General features: G+C 34.7%; 1 protein-coding gene across 2 annotated transcripts in view; it reads right to left on the minus strand.

Annotated features, from left to right (window-relative positions):
- Positions 1–17,348, minus strand: part of CNST (consortin, connexin sorting protein) — a 96,153-nt gene extending 78,805 nt beyond the window's left edge. Inside the window, exons 1-2 of one of the 2 annotated variants that reach the window (XM_051993445.1) lie at positions 17,046–17,348; positions 10,946–11,041 (exon numbers count right to left, since the gene is read on the minus strand). The gene's annotated coding sequence lies outside the window, so the exon portion shown is untranslated. Of the gene's footprint in view, positions 1–3,102; positions 3,812–10,945; positions 11,042–17,045 lie in introns of those variants that run through there. The other variant, XM_051993446.1, reaches the window with a different exon arrangement.
- Positions 17,349–17,403: the final 55 nt, after the last annotated feature.

Below are 17,403 nucleotides of genomic sequence, written 5' to 3' on the forward strand. Positions count from 1 at the left end.
AGGCAGGAAATGATAAAGGCCTACATTAGAGTAGTGGTTAAGGGAGTCTAGAGAAAGGATGGATGCCAGAGACATTATGGAAGGAGAAAAGGCAAAACTGATAGAGATGGCCTAGATTCAAGGCTCACCTCTGACAAATACTTATCTGAGACTCTGGCAAAGCTTCTTAATTTCTCAGTATCTCAGGCAACTCTCCAAGTCTCTAGGTTAGAAAACAGTTGCTAAACTCTATTTGTAGAGAAAGTGTTCTTCTGGGGAACTGTAGGAGAGCTCTTTACAGAAATGAAATCATAGATCTGGATAAAATTTTTAAATTCAAATGTGTCCTGAAGATTGCACACTTTTCATATGTCCACTATCATTTTCAAATTCATGAATGTTATTGAGATAAGAATTTATCTAAATGTATAACCAAATTCATAATAATTTCTAGTCTATTTTCTCAATTAATATATAGTTATGGAACAATTACTACTTTGGAAGGCACCCACAAAATTTACATTAAAAGGGAGATCTCATATTTGAAAACACCGAGAATCCTTGGACAAAGTAGACTAGACTTCATTCATCATGCAGAATTATTAAAGGTTCTCCAGAAGGGGATTTTGTTGTTGTTTAATTATGTCTAACTCTTTGTGACCCCATCTGAGATTTTCTTGGCAAGGACACTGGAGTGTTTGCTAGTTCTTTCTCCAGCTCATTTTCCAAATAAAGAAACTGAGGCAAACAGGGTTGCATGACTTACTCAGGGTCACACATCAAATCTGAGACCATATTTGAACTCAGGAAGAGTCTTCCTGATTCCAGCCTGGCACTTTATCCATGGTACTACCAAGCTGCTCTCCTCTCCTGCCCCTCCCCCCCCCCTTCACAAGTAGGTGATGCTAAAATGTAACACTTAAAGACAGTATATGATGATTAAATGTCAAATAAGTGGTATAGATCACAGGTTTAAAAGTTCTATCAGACTTTAGAGATAGAGAAAATTGCTATGGGTAGGAATACTCTTTCTTCCTTCATTCAGAGTGGGATTTATATTTTATCTGCCTTTATATCCTCACCCTATCTTATTCCTACAGTAGTTAAGTAATAAATATTTGCTGAATTGAATAAAAGATTAATTAGCACTGTTATGCAAGATGAATTATAGGAGTAAAGGATTGGAGGTAGAAGATCAATTAAGGGACAAATGTAGCAGTTGGGAGTAAGCTATTCCCCAGTAAAAATAAAAAAGAAAGAATAAAAAGGCTAAGAGTGAAATCAAGGTGATTTCAAGATTTGGCCTTGGGGATGACTAGGGTAATTACAGAAATATAAAAGTCAGGAGATGAGCACTAATTTTATTAAGAGAAGAAATACTTATTTGATTTTGGTTTTTATTATACTTGCTGATTTTCCTCTTTGGGAACACAACAGCAAAAATTCTAATTCTTAAAACTAAAAAAAAAAAGTGCTTAATAAAGTTAAAGTAAATCTTCATTATATGCTGCAAAGATGTCAAAATAATTACCTTGTTATGCTGAAAAAAAAAAACATAAAATCACTACAAAAGTTTCATATTCAAATTTTTTTTATTTTATTAACTATTTTATTACCTTTGCATATTACCCAAGTTAGAATCTACTTGAGTTTCCTTAGCACAGTGTAGAATATAAATAAAGCCCATGGGAACAAAACTCTTTAGCTCATTATTATTCCAAATAATATAATGAAGTAATGATTGGGAGAAATATTTTGAGATCAAAGAAAGCTAATGAAAATTTTAAAAATTTTTTTCAATTTATTAAAGATTGTTTATCATTAACTTCAACTGGTGCTTATAATTAGCCCAATAATCCTTCTATTCAACATTCATTGGGTCTACCAGATTCTAACAACTATTATAGACTTTTTCCTATAAACTTACTCTTTGATATGAAAATTTACCATTAACCTTTGCGTCTAATCCAAATTTTGTTGCCTCTCAGTTATTTATTTATTTTGGGGGGATAAACTTGTGTTGTTTTACTTTGTATTTTCTTTTAAAAATAGCTTTAATTTTTCAAAATGCATGCAAAGGTAGTTTTCAATATTCATCCTTGCAAAACCTTGTGTTCCATATTTTTCTCCCTCTGCTACCCCCTTCCCTAGACAGTAAGTAATCCAATACACGTTAAACATTTGCAATGCTTCTAAACATATTTCCACATCTATCATGATGCACAAGAAAAATCAGATCAAAAAGAAAAAAAAAAAAAAAACAAGCGAGCAAACAACAAGAAGTTGAAAATACTATCTTGTGATTCACATTCAGTCCCCACAATCCTCTCTCTGGATGCAGATGGCTCTCTTCATCACAAGTCTGTTGATATTACTCTGAATCACCCCGTTGAAAAGAACCAAGTTCATCACAGTTGCTCATCACATAATGTTGTTGTTACTGTGTACAATGTTAACTTAGTTCTTCACTTCACTTAGCATCAATAAAACTTTTTAAAAAGACAATCCTAAAGGACATCTTATTAAGCTTGTTAACTAATTCTAAGTATCTAAGTGCCTTAACTTTAATTTAGGATCAATAAACTTTTAGGATTGAAGAACCATTTTTGGTAAACATCTTACAACTCTTGAAGAGCCAGATGAAGATTTCTATATTTAAATATATATACTGAGAATGTATATATGTGCATATACATGTCTATTTTTTTAAACTAATCTTGGAAAAATATGCCAACTTCAAGTGTACTGCTTTATTTTTATTTTCCTTAATTTTTAAGTTGAGATAATAAGCTTAGAAATATATTTTATACCTCATGCATTTACCATACATTATTTTGTATTTCACTATGTTTTATCCTTCACTAGGGCTCTATAAACAATAAGATTAATGGAGGGGTCTCTCCCTCAAAGGCTAGTATAATACTTTAGAAGAGAAGTCACCCAAAACAATACCGACCCTCATCCCCCAACACTCTACATCTGAACCCTTGCTCTCCACTATGTAAGCTTCTATTTTCCATACTTCTGAGTTGGGTACTAGCTCCTCAGTAAAAAACATAACAGCAACTGGGGCACTCAGGTTGAGAAAAATCTCCCTCCCATTCCCCCAGTTCCCCAGTGTACTTATCTCCTGGTGCCAGGATCCCTTCATAGCTGCGGCAGGCACCTTTGGGAGAGGAGATTTTGCACTTGAGCAGTAAGTAGTGAATAAGAGCTCTATCTTCCTCTTTTAATTCTTGGGTGAGCCAGAGTAAATCCCACAGAATGTGTAACAATGGATTGATTGTGACCTGTATCATATATCCCATTACATTACTTTTCCCCAAAAACCATACCGCTTCCAAACTTCCCTGTTATTATTGAGGGAATTGCCATATTTCTAATTATGACTTTCAAAATCTTGGGGACTTCTCACTCTCTCTTAGCTTACATATTCAACCAGTTGTAAAATCTTACTTATACTTCTATAACATCTTCCACGTTTCTTAACTCAAATAGCTACCACTCTTAACTTCAAACATTGGACTTTCACTTGGACTAATAATTGGTCTCCCTACTTCAAATCTCTTCCCTCTGCAGTCTATCCTCTTATGATGTTGTCAATGATTTTCCTAAAGCGTAGGTCTGCCTATGTTACTCCTCTACACAATAAATTCCAATGACTCTTCAATGATTACCAAATCAAATAACTTTCCTTCTTTTTAATAATCAACAAACAAAAAGCACAGTAGCACCTTGTATTCTACACGAAAGCTCATAAATCTGAAAGTAAAAGAGAGGCCAGTTAATCCAGCTCCTTCATTTTATAGTTGAATAAATTGAGACCTGGCACTGTTAACTTCACTTTGTATCAGTTCACATATATCTTTCATGTTTTTCTGAATCTATTCCTCTCATTTTTCATTCCTTGTAACTCGATACATTCACATACCACAACTAATTCATATATTTCCCTATTGATAAGCAGGCATTCCCTTAGTTTCTAGTTCTCTGCTATAATAATTAAAAAAAAAAACATTGCTAGGAATATTTTTGTCAATATGGGTCTCTTCTCTCCTCCTTTTTTGTTTTTAGGGCATTTGCCTAATAGCATTGATAAGACAGATTGTCTCTGGTTTAATGGTTTTTCAAGTGGAGTTTGAAAACTGCTTTCCAATGAGTACATTTGTTTACTTGTCCTTCCATATTCTCTTCTTCAACTGTCACTTTCCTTTTTGTTATCTTTTTCGGTGTTCATAGAAAAACAAAAATGAAATAACTGCAGATCTCAAGAAGCTTTATATTCTATTTCCTACACAGCCCTGGCTTACCTCACAAATAACTCCAAGTCACTGCCTTTGGGCATCCAGCTTTTTGTTCAGGTTAGAATTCCCTGAACTTCTTCTCTTAGAGGAAGAAAAGTATCATAACCAAGACTCCTGCTATTTACTTTTGTGACTAGATAGATTCCCCAACCTCTACCATGACAGTAAGTTATCTGCACAATACAGGTTTTATGAGAAAGGGTTCTAGCAGTTTCTATGTGTGTCTTCCTTCCCTACCTGGGTGGTCCAAACATAGCTGCAAAGACTCCAGGACTTTGTAAAAAAAAGTGGAACCCAACAAGAAGAGAGGAAAGAAAACTGTATCATGATTATTACATATTTTACATTTGTTTTTGTGCTCTCACAAGTTCTTTGCATTCTTCACATTTCATGTGAGTTACCATGAAAGCTGTTCTTTACTCAAGTACTACTGTTATTGTGAGTATTTGTATAGAATCTGGGAGAATATATACTTCTTAAGAACAAAAGCTATCTTATTTTCAGATTTAAGAGAGATCTTTAAGAAAAAAGCCAAGTCAGAAACTAGGCATTGACCCACACTTAATACCGTACACCAAGATAAGGTCAAAAGAGGTTCGTGACCTAGGCATAAAGAATGAGATTATAAATAAATTAGAGGAACACAGGATAGTTTACTTCTCAGACCTGTGGAAGAGGAAGGAATTAATGACCAAAGAAGAACTAGAGATCATTACTGATCACAAAATAAAAATTTTTGGTTATATCAAATTGAAAAGTTTTTGTACAAACAAAATTAATGCAGACAAGATTAGAAGGGAAGCAATAAACTGGGAAAACATTTTTACAGTCAAAGGTTCTGATAAAGGCCTCATCTCCAAAATATATAGAGAACTGACTCTAATTTATAAGAAATCAAGCCATTATCCAATTGATAAATGGTCAAAGGATATGAACAGACAATTCTCAGAGGAAGAAATTGAAACTTCAAGCCATATAAAAAGATGCTCCAAGTCATTATTAATCAGAGAAATGCAAATTAAGACAACTCTGAGATATCAGTATACACCTGTCAGACTGGCTAGAATGACAGGGAAAGATAATGAGGAATGTTGGAAGGGATGTGGGAAAACTGGGACACTGATACATTGTTGGTGGAGTTGTGAATACATCCGACCATTCTGGAGAGCAATTTGGAACTATGCTCAAAAAATTATCAAACTGTGCACACCCTTTGACCCACCAGTGTTTCTACTGGGCTTATACTCCAAAGAGATACTAAAGAAGGGAAAGGGAGTATGTGCAAGAATGTTTGTGGCAGGTCTCTTTGTAGTGGCCAGAAACTGGAAACTGAGTGGATGCCCATCAATTGGAGAATGGCTGAATAAATTGTGGTAAATGAATATTATGGAATATTATTGTTCGGTAAGAAATGACCAACAGGATGATTTCAGAAAGGCCTGGAGAGACTTACATGAACTGACGCTGAGTGAAATGAGCAGGACCAGGAGATCATTATATATTTCAACAACAATACTATATGATGATCAATTCTTTTTTTTAAATAACTTTTTATTGATAGAACTCATGCCAAGGTAATTTTCTTACAACATTATCCCTTGCATTCACTTCTGTTCCGATTTTTCCCCTCTCTCCTTCCACCCCCTCCCCCAGATGGCAAGCAATCCTTTACATGTTGAATAGGTTACAGTATATCCTGGATACAATATACGTGTGCAGAACCGAACAGTTTTCTTGTTGCACAGGGAGAATTGAATTCAGAAGGTATAAATAATCTGTGAAGAAAAACAAAAAATGCAAGCAGTTTATATTCATCTCCCAGTGTTCTTTCTTTGGGTGTAGCTGCTTCTGCCCATCTTTGATCAATTGAAACTGAATTAGCTCTCTTTATTGAAGAGATCCACTTCCATCAGAATACATCCTCATACAATATTGTTGTCGAAGTGTATAATGATCTCCTGGTTCTGCTCATTTCACTTAGCATCAGTTCATGTAAGTCTCGCCAGTCCTCTCTGTATTCATCCTGCTGGTCATTCCTTACAGAACAATAATATTCCATAATGTTTATATACCACAATTTACTCAACCATCCTCCAATTGATGGGCATCCATTCATTTTCCAGCTTCTAGCCACTACAAACAGGGCTGCCACAAACATGTTGGCACATACAGGTCCCTTTCCCTTCTTTAGTATCTCTTTGGGGTATAAGCCCAGTAGAAACACTGCTGGATCAAAGGGTATGCACAGTTTGATAATTTTTTGAGCATAGTTCCAAATTGCTCTCCAGAATGGCTGGATGTGTTCACAATTCCACCAACAATGTATCAGTGTCCCTGTTTTCCCACATCCCCTCCAACATTCCACATTATCTTTCCCTGTCACTCTAGCCAATCTGACAGGTGTGTAGTGATATCTCAGAGTTGCCTTAATTTGCATTTCTCTGATTAATAATGATTTGGAGCATATTTTCATATGTCTATAAATAGTTTCAATTTCTTCATCTGAGAATTGTCTGTTCATATATGATGATCAATTCTGATGAACCTGGCCATCTTCAGCAAAGAGATGAAACAAATCAGTTCCAATGGAGTAGTAATGACCTGAACCAGCTACACCCAGCGAAAGAACTCTGGGAGATGACTAAGAACAATTACATTGAATTCCCAATCCCTATATTTTTGCCCGCCTGCATTTTTGATTTCCTTCACAGGCTAATTGTACAATATTTCAGAGTCCGATTCTTTTTGTACAGCAAAATAACAGTCTGGACATGTATAATTATTTTGTATTTAATTTATACTTTAACATATTTAACATGTATTGATCATCCTGCAATCTAGGGGAGGGGGAAGGGAGAAGGAAGGGAAAAATTGGAACAAAAGGTTTGGCAATTGTCAATGCTGTAAAATTACCCATGCATATAATTTGTAAATAAAAAGCTATTAAAAATTAAAAAAAAAAAAAAAGAAAAAAGCCAAGTCTATGGGAGCCCTGAGCCACTGATTAATCTAATATTTCATCTCTTACCTCAGTACCAATGTCTGTAATGTTTTCCCTTTTGTTTTTTTGTTTTGTTTTTTGTTTTCCCCTACCTCTTAAAATTCCTGTCTCTAAGAGTTCAGCTCAAATGCCACCTCCAGATGCAAGGATTTTCTTTATTCCCCTACTTGTTAGCCACATTCAGAAATTAACTTTATATTTCTTTTGTATTTATTTATCTGTGTCCTTGACTCTGACAGAAAGTAAGTTCCTTAAAAACAGGGTTTCTTGTCATTTTTGCCTTTTTATCCTTAATATCTAGCACATGCTTGCCATGTTGTATGTTTTTACTAAATGCTCATTAAATTGAATTGAACATAACTGGGAGGAATATTTTATCAGTAGTGTTTAAATATGGATGAGAAAAAGGAGAAAGAGAGCTGGCTATTATAATAGTCTAGGTAGATACGAAATAAGGGTTTGGGACTAAGTGTTAGAAACAGAAAGGTCAGACAATATATTTTGGTGAGCAAAGCTCGAAAGTAATATGCTTAAGAACAATACAGTTATATTTATTTTAAAATATTGTATAATTCAAACTTTTTATAAACACAAACTAGAAATTTGTTTAATGGTTCAGATTAATACAGTGAATATAATTTTCCTTTCTGGAAGAAAATTATAATGGTACTAAATTTCTAAAAACAATAAGGTACATATAAATACTGGAGAGCTCAATAAAACAGAAGTTGGGGGAGTCTAAGTTCTATTCCTAGATCTATTACAAACTCACTGGACTTTGTATTAAAAACCAAATAAGTAACATTCAGCCATTCTAGGGCTTAATTTCCTTAACTGTATAATAAAGGTATTATTACTCAGTGATTTGGTGACACTAGCCTCCCTGCTGTCCCTCTGCCTCCAAACTCTAGGCACTTCACTGGCTATTCCTTGGATTCTCCCTCTTCATTCCTTGGCTCCCCTGGCCATCTTCAGATAACAAATAAAAACTTATCATCTACAAAAAAGCTTACCTGATCTTCCATAATGTTGGCGCTTTCTCTCTATAATTTTCAATTGTTTGTACATAATTACATGTTGTCTCCCCCATTAGACTGTAAACTCCTATAGAACAGGAGTTCTGAATTTTGACCTTCTTTATATCACTGGAGCTCAACAAAATATCTATCACAAAATTTGGTCTATTTATTAGTTTGATGTTTAATGAATGCTTACTGACTGAATGATTAAAAATCTATCATGACAATTCCATCACATGAATTCTTTAATTAAGGTCATACAGAAATACATAGTAATTTTCAAAGTGCTGAAAGATATTTTTTGTTAAAATGATTTTCCCCACTAATAATTTGATTTTAGTCTTATTATCCTCAACTAGTGAAATTTATTAAAATGCACAAGGGAAAATAAAGTTTGTAAGAGGATACTAGGTCACTTCCTAAAGGAACATGTGTCCTGGTAGTGGTTGTTAAAAAGGATATACACAACTCAAGGTCACACAGTTTCTGGTGGATCTGAAATCTAAGAAAGGGATGTCCCAAATATAAAAATTCAGAGAAACTACTGAAGATCTATATGAACCGATAGAGGGCAAGGTACGCAGAAGAAAGATAACACTTAATATAATGAACAAAATAATATAAAGTGATACAACTGAGAGTCACCACAAATCTAATTAATATAGTAGTCAATCTCAACTTCAGAAGAATAGCTATGAAGCATATCTTCCTCCTCTCAGGAGAGAAATCATGGGCTCTAGGTATAGAAAGAGGCATTATATTAGTGGGCATGATCCATGGCTTAGATGGGGAGGTAAGTACATCCACCAAGAAGGTCTATACTACAAATTTATTCTTCATGTACCCAGAGTTTTTTGCTTACAGAGAACTCCTGACAGCAACGATAGAATAAATACAAATAAATTAGCTGACTGCTAAATAATATGGAATTTTTTAATTCAGTTATTCACAGTTATTCATAATGTTCAATGAATCATGGATTTAAAACAGGATAGGGACATAATTATAAAGAAAAGGAAATTGAGGTAAAATGACTTGGTCCAAGTTAACATAGATTATAGGGTAGCAAAGATGTTACACTCAAATCTTCCAACTTCAAATCTAATTATCAATTATTACACACTCAAATGTTAAAATCATGTCTGCTCTTTTTCCTCCATTAGGGCATTAAACTTATCAAAAACAGGAAGTGAAGAAAAACCACCAATTGAAATAGTTTTTTCTTTTCTTTTTTTTTTTTTTTTCCTATCTTGGGGAAGTCACTTAAAAAATTCTTTTGGGCCTCAGTTTCTCATCTGAAATATATAAATGAGGTGACTTCTGAGATCCCTTTTAGCTCTCAATTTTATGATCCCTCTATATTTCAATAGAGAGCCCATCCTTTGGATTGGCATTGAGCAGTACCAATAGAAAATGAAGCATAATGAAAAATCTTTTGAGGATAGGAGCTTAAAATCCAGTGCTTAAACAAAAGATCATTTAAAATATCCTTGGCAAATGTCCAAAAACCAAGCAACCAACCAAACAAAAAAAGCCACCTCAAAAACCTATCATCCCCCACACTTAGTTCAGTTTTTCTTAAAATAGATTTTTCTGTGGCTTGTAATAAAATGGTCTCTGATGGCAATAAGACTTGTAGAATGTTATTTAAAACTCAAGGGTTCAAATTTAGGACTAATAAGGCAAACCAAGCTCTTTTTTCACTTAGTCATGAAACAATGATTATCTAACCAAAATGGGAAAGTCACATTATTCTGGTTTTTTTTTTAACTTTAATTCTTGCTATTTAAAATCTGACATTGCATTTTAACTCTATTTGGATTAAACCAGATCCATATTAAAAGAATTATTTTTAAACAAGCAAAACAAGTACTGTATCATTTTCAAGTTTGCTGAATTTGTATTAAGGATTTTGTGGTTGCTCAACCTAGTTTTCTTGGCAAAGATACTGTAGCAGTTTGTAATTTCCAATCCAGTGGACTAAAGCAAATAGAGGTTAATTGACCTGTATAGAATTAACTGAGTGTCTAAATCCTAATTTGAACTCAGACTTTCTCAGTTCTGGGACTACTGCTCTATCCTCTATGATACTTAGCTCACTACCATAAAGATATCAAAATATAAGTACTTTTTGTTGTTGTTGTTGTTTTATGTACTAAAATGTGTCATTTCCCTAGTCAGTATAATTTCTACTGAATTCAATATTTTCAACTAACTTGATAAGGTTTAATGGAGTTACAATACTAGGCAAAAGCTCTAACTATGTCTTACATTAAGGAAACTTGCTCTACCAAAGCAGATCTAGAAATTATTTTGAAATGTATAGTATTAGAGATTTGTCTTGGGCACTGACAAATAAAAGTATTTGCTTAAAGCAGGCCAATAGCCTATAGCCTGTAGCCAGATATCATACTTGAACCCACGTTTTCTGATTCTGGTCTAGGCTTTCTCTTCATTATTTCACTATACCTGTCACATTACATATATTATTTGTTCTTAAGTATGTCAAAAAATGAGGAATCAGACTGTTTAATTTATTGCAAAGCAACTGCATATTTAAAATAAAAAATAACTGCTACATTTGCCATAGGAAACTTTAAACTGTGCTTATGCTTTCTTTAAACTTAAAAACTAGAACTTACCATTTTAAATAAAATTTCAAGATTCTGTGACAATACAAAAATAAGTTCTTTATTCAGATAGCAGTCATCAAGGATGTACCTGGCACATAGGTATTCCTGCAAAAAAAAAAAGAAAAGAAAAGAAAATCATAGCATTACTTCCTAAAAGAATATCTATATCTACAAGATAACTAAGTAACAATTACTATTAAATTACTATTAAATTACTATCATTAAAATGATATCATTTTCCAATACCTTACTATTACTAAATAGCATGAAAATATTGAGAATGATAAGAAAAAAAGATACTTTATCAGAGATACTACATTAATGATGGAAAGTTCTGACAACTAGCATGAAAATATAATGTCAAAACAGAAATACACACAGGCAAGTCAGAGGACAAAAAGACTTGAGAAATCTCTCATGATTGTCAATGCAATTATAGGATTTTAGTTATTTAAATAGTTTTCAATTTGTTATGAAAGAACATTGAAATGTCTGGAAAAACAAAAGTATTCCCTGGTTGAAAGGAAAGAATTTTCCCCAGAGAAAAGATTCCTAAATAAAGAAAAAGCGAAATCCCATAACTAAACAAACACTTCAAGATCAGATTAACCTCTTCTGTGTCATGTACCCCTTTGGAAATCTGATGAAACTTATGGCCCCCATCTCAGAATCATATTTTTAAATATATAAAATAAAAATGCATATTTAAAAGAAAAAATAACTGCCACATTTGCAAATGGAAACTTTAAAATGTGTTTTTGTGCATAGACTTACAAAAGAAATCAACTATATTGAAAGTCTTTGAAATATTAAAAAAAAAAAAAACAAATTCATAGATCCCAGATTTAGACAGAAAACTAAATGTCTAGAAATAACCACATGTTTTACTTAACACTCAAGATACAACCATATATAGTGTTGTCTAGCTACTATTAACAAAGAAAAAGACCAAAACTGCCAGATTACAAATTAGCTTTTAGAAGATTTTTATTTTTATAATTCAAGAAAAATTTGGAGATACTATTACTTTTCCTCTCAAAAAAGAAAAATATGTTATCACACAAATTTTCACTTAATCCTCTAAATTGCCTAAGACTCTGAAAGGACTCCTAAAAGATCACAATACTTTGAAACCTCTCTAAATTTTTCAACTAATGATTAACAAACTCCCTTGTAATTCCCTCCACCTCATGGTGATTCTGAAACTCTTCAGGTGACTATTTAAACTTCATTTAGTTATCCTCCAGTACCTAATTTCTTATTTCCATTCCTCTCAAACTTCCACACCCATTCCCTTCCCCAAGTCTTAAATTCACGTTTTTACTGTGACATTAGAAATATCTGTTTCAAAGAAAATAATCCTTTTTTCATCTTAAACCTTTTCATTCTGCATCCCTTCCAATTTCTTACTCACTAAAATCTGGCTCCATCATAATGACAGCCTCTCTGGAGTCTTTATTTTCATTCATTCTTCTCAATTAACTAATCAAGATGGGAGAGTTGGAATATACTTCAATCCCCATAGCCACTTATATATTCTCTACCTGTCAGCAGCATTCAGTAACTTTTCTTCCTTTTAAACTAATGAAATCCACATCTACCACTAAATCAAAATTCTGGTAGTTTTCTACAAACCTCCAGGATACATTTCTTTTCCTCAATGAATTCAGTACTTGCACTGAAAATCTCTTTCCCTTCAACTCCTACCCAACCCACATTTAGGGAACTTTGGCATATGTATTGGTATTCCCTTAAATGTCTTGGACTATGGCAATAGCTGGCCTGTTGATCTGCCTGCCACAAGTCTCTCCCCACTCCAGTCCCTCCTTCATTTAGGCACCAAAGTGGTTTTCCTAAATCACTCACTTACCTCCTTATTCAATAAACTCATGTCTCCTCACCTAAAACCTTTTTTGGGGGGAAGGGAGAGAGGGGACATTTTAAGCCCTTCATAGACTAACTCCTTTCTACCTTTCCAATCTTCTTACACTTTAGATCCCACCATATACTATTCAGTCTAGTGATATTGGCTGTCTTGCAAGAACAAGACACTATTTCCCAACAGGACTCAGAGTATTTTCATTGGCTGTTCCCCACACTTAGAATGCTGTCATCTCTACCTCCTGGGTTCCCTCAGTTCAAGTTTAAATATCATCTTCCCTAGGAAGTATTTTCCAATTTCTCATAATGCTATTGCTTTCCCTCTGTTAATACTTTTCTATTTATCCTGCACCTATTTAAAGATAATTGTTTGTATGCTGCCTCTTCCATTAGACTGTGAGCTCCTGAGGGCAGGGGCTGTGTCTTTTGTTTGTTTGTCTGTTTGTTTTGCTTTTAAAAAATATCCCTAGGGCTTCATAGTGGAGTTTTAATAAATGTTTACTAACATAGACATACCTAGATTTAAAAATTAATTAAAAATCCTGGTGAAATATGTTCCCTCATAAGTTCCATAATACCCAAACACTAAATACCTTCATGAAATACTCAATACTGAATGTAGAACAAAGATTTAAGAAGAGGCTTTATAAGTCATCTAGTTTATCTTCCCTCATTTTACAGAAGAAGAAACTTGTATGAAGGGAAAATTAAATGTCATTGATTTTAATAAAAAATTTTCATACATAAAGGTTAGTATTTTTATACTTTGTAGCTCTTTTTTTCCCCTTAAATTGTGCGTGTGGTTTAAACACCAAACTGATTTTATATAGTGATTCCCAGGGATAAATACATTTATTAGTTTCCTCAATGAAATGATGAATTAAACCCTCTACTATTCAAAGAATAAAGTTTCACAGGATTACAGATTTAGAAATGGAAGCCCTCTAGTCCAATTCTCCTCATTTTATAGAAAAGCAAACTAAGGCTGAGGCAGTTAGGGTCATAGTGAATACAGCACTAGACCTTGAAAAGATCAGAGTTCAAATCCAGTCTCACACACTCATTGGCCATGTACCCCTGAATGAGTCACTTAATCTCTGTCTGCCTCAGTTTCCTTATCTACATAAAACAGAGATAACAATAATAATAGCATTGACTTTCCAGGGTGATTGTGAGGATAAATTAAGATAATATTTGTAAAGTGCTTTCCAAACCTTAAAGGACTTTATAAATATCAGTTCTCATTATTATCATTTTGTCCAAGATCACACACATAATAAATGGGAGAATCAGGATTTGAACCTATCTTCTAAACTTTAAACTGAAAGTTCTTGTCACATCACCACACTGCGTATTTACATCACATTAAGGATAACCAAGTTCATCAGCTAATAATTGTTATGTACTACATATAATTTATACAACAGCTGATAGAGTCAGTGAGAAGATGGTATTCACTAAGTAGGTTTGATTTCTATTAGGAATGGTTAACTTCAGAGCCAGTTCCCCAAACGATGTTCCTGTATGGGATCTGAACAAGAAATGGATTTGGTGCCAACCATTACACCTATTGGAAAAAAAACCCAAAACAACACAAAATACATGCCCAGACAGTGTGCCAACATAAAATAAAATCAGAAACAAAGTTATGCCACCACTGCTTTAGTTGTATCACTGTTAGGTTTTCTAGACATTGGTAACAGTCATAATTACATCTTCCTCACCAACCTTGCTAAAAAAACAACTTTATTTCCTGTTACAGTGTTACAATAAATTTTCTTCTATTTTTGCCAGACAGGGACTAAGAAAATACAAAATGACAGAAGATTTATCTTCTAGGCAATGAAGTCCAGGTCCTGGGTTTTCACTCCTACTATCAATAATGTGAAGCACAGAATCTAATTCATAAAATCCTGTACAATGCCAAGGCTGGCATTCAGATGTTAAATGATAGTAATAACGACACCGCAGGAAATGACTTGGCACTCTATTCATCTTATGACCCTCACTGAACAACTACTCAGCACCTGTTTGTCCCCAGCCATAATAAGGCCACACCTAGAAGAAAAGACTTCTTGGAACTTAGTTCCAACATCACAACACTTAATCATATTTCACTAGGTCTGACAGCAAACAAAAACCTTTAATCTTTGACATATCCTAATTTTTTCTTTCATAGTCTAAAGTCCATGAAAAACAATAAGTAAAAAGGCATTTTTCTTTCCTATTTTAAAAATATAATTGAGAACAAAAGCAATAATAAGAAACATCAATAAGTCAGATTATAGGAAATAAAATAATACAGTCAGAAATTTTGCTCCGATATCAAAGGTTTAGAGTTGGAAAGGGTCTCAGATCAATTAGTGTAACCCTTTATTTTATTTACGAGGTCACTGATTCAGCATGGTTAATAAAACGACATAGTGTCAGTGGAGAGATTTGAACCTAGAGTTTCAGACTTCAGACAGTGAGAGCACTTGACACTATCCCACACTGTCTACCGTTTGCAGAAGTACAAAAATAGCACAGACTATAAATATCATGCAGCTCTTATGAAAATTAAAAAGGGAACCACACTAAATTTTCCTAAATGTTGAATTTCAGAATCATTCATTTTAGAAGCAGTAAAACATGTATTTGTTACATTTCTCAATAATTCATCAGTGATTGGAATTCATCTAACTAGTGAAATTTACAAACTTAAATTCTAATTTAAAGCACTTCCAATCCAACCAGGAAAATCTTCAATATCAGAAAAATGCACATAAAAACAGAAATTCATTGGTCAGGAATATGTAAAAGCTCATTCTTTCCCCCAGAATTAAAGGAAAATTAAATCAGTCAGCTTAAGGATCAGTCAGCTACTAACAGATATTATTAAATGGAAAAACAAACTTTAGAAACACTCCTATTAAAATAAATAGGGAGCTTAAAAGATCATACTCAGAGAATAGTGAATGACTTCTTTTTTAAAACTGATGAATTAAGCTATCATTCTACCATAAAACTCTGACTTTAAACTTTTTGGGCCACAAGTACACTTTGAAAAAGTGTGGTACATTTTAAAGTTTATAAAACTAGTAAAAAAAAAAAAATCTGAACAAGAAAAAAAAAGGGTAAAAGCAGGGGGAAACTTCAATGTCTTTCATAAAGTATACAAATTAGAAGACACAAATCAGATCCACAACAGCAATCATGAGAAAGAGATGGTTAAAAAAAAAAAAAAAAAAAAGCTTAGATGTCAAAAAATGCCGAAACTATAATAATAAATCCTCAAAAAATGACTAAAGATCCTTTTGTAGAGTACTAACAAATCTTTAATCTAAGGAGTTAATTATAAGTTTAAAATAAATCTGTAAGTAATAAGATCTTCAGACTGGTGCTTATTTGCTGAATGATACACTGTTTAGAAATCTTTTTCTTTTGCTCTTAGATGTCAACCTTTTATTATAAGCTATAGCTTTGGTTGGGTACAGTTTTCAGACTGGTTCCCCTCCTTATCGCTAGCCTTCTTGCCTCGAATCCCTCAGTTCTGAAATCGTTCTTAAGGAATTGGGTCTTTTTTTCACTGCCCAGTAGGTAAGAAGTCTGCCAAAATTTCCATTATAGCATCCTATTTTTAGAGTCTTTGGAACTGGTCATCAAAACTGCGCTCCAAAGCACAACTTGTTTGACCATCTTTAGGCTATACTTAAGCAAAGAGGTTTAGCATTCGAAGTATGAAAGCCTTTCCTAAAAACAAAAACAAAAAACACTGGGAAATCCCTTTGATGCAGTTGACATTTTAAAGCACTTAATTTTTCTTGGGTTTCATTCAGACATATGAATATTTATTGAAAAAAAAAGATTATGCACAGAAACATTTAAGACCACCACAATAACAAAGTGCAATTGGGCAAACAAGGCATTTATACGCTCCCGGCGGGCAGGAGGAAGAAGACCCAGGATGGGGGTGGGGGTGGGGGACGCTTCTGACAAGCCCAGGAAAGAGACAGCAAAGGTGTGAATAGAAGGAACCAGCAACATCTCTCTCCCCCACCCCCTTATTCCCAAACTGGGAGACAGAGGTAGGGGCACCAGGGAACAGGGAAGGGATCGGCCGGGCCGGTGGTCTCCTAGGGCCGGAGGGATGCGGGTCCGAGAGAAGGCGGGCTGGGGGCGCGGGGCGGAAGGTGGGCTGAGATGGGGGTGGGCATCTGCCGCTTCGACCCCCCTTCTTTTCCCTCACCTGGGCGTCCGGTTACAGGGTTCAGGCTGCCGTCAGGGACTCGGTCGGGCTCCAGCCCAGCTGGCTGACATGGCCGCCTCCGAGCTGTCACCGCGCTAGGTTCTCCCGTGGCTGCTGGGGCGCTTCTGGGCAAGATCCTCCGCCGCGCTCTGCAGGCTACTCCAGACTGGCTCGCGGGCTGGTAAGAGCAGACCAGCCGGAGGCCGTGGAGCATAGAGCGCGAATGGCTAGAGAGGCGCTCCCCCCTTACCCCCCGGAGGAGCCACAACCATAGAGTGACGAGTCACGATTGACGTCCAACGAGTATCTCCCCTCCCATCGTAGCTCCAATCCCTCGGGCAGTGGGAGGAAGCGGAAG

This window comes from Antechinus flavipes, chromosome 4 (assembly GCF_016432865.1).
Source record: "Antechinus flavipes isolate AdamAnt ecotype Samford, QLD, Australia chromosome 4, AdamAnt_v2, whole genome shotgun sequence".
NCBI classification, from domain to species: domain Eukaryota; kingdom Metazoa; phylum Chordata; class Mammalia; order Dasyuromorphia; family Dasyuridae; genus Antechinus; species Antechinus flavipes.